We start from the raw sequence: 727 nt of genomic DNA on the forward strand, positions 1-727 counted from the left end.
TTATTTGATGAAAAATAATGATAAAAGTATATTGAGATAATGAAAGAAAAGTAAAAGTAGCACTGAAAGGATTAAATTTGTATCTGTCAAGGGGAAAGCCATTAGATAATGTCTAAAATTAAATAAGTCATTTCCTTCTGTCTACTAACATTGAGTTTGGATTGTTCTTGTTTTTCTAGTTCTTTAAGGTTAAGTGTTAGGTTGTTTACTTGTCATCTTTCCATACTTCTGAAGTAAGCATTTATTGCAATAAACTTTCCCCTTTGTACTGCTTTTGCAGTATCTCACAGGTTTTGGTATGATGAGTCATTATTTTCATTAGTTTCAATAAGTTTGTTGATCTCATGTTTAATTTCTTCTTGGACCCATATGTCATTAAGTAGAATGTTGTTTAATTTCCATGTATTTGTATAGTTTTCAGAGTTTTGTTTGTTATTGATTTCTAGTTTCATTGTGGTATGAAAAAATACATGGAATAATTCCAACTTTTTTGAATTTGTTGAGACTTGATTTGTGACCTAACATGTGGTTAAGATCAGAGCAGAACTAAATGAAATAGAAACCCAAAAAACAATAGAAAAGATCAATGAAACAAAAAGTTGGTGTTCTGAGAAGATAAATAAAATTGACAAGCCATTAGCTAGATTAACTAAAAAAAGGAGAAGACACAAATAACAAAAATTAGAAATGAAAAAGAAGATATTACAACCAATACCTCAGAAATACA

Source organism: Galeopterus variegatus, unplaced genomic scaffold (assembly GCF_000696425.1).
Source record: "Galeopterus variegatus unplaced genomic scaffold, G_variegatus-3.0.2 Scaffold5355, whole genome shotgun sequence".
In the NCBI taxonomy this organism is placed as follows: domain Eukaryota; kingdom Metazoa; phylum Chordata; class Mammalia; order Dermoptera; family Cynocephalidae; genus Galeopterus; species Galeopterus variegatus.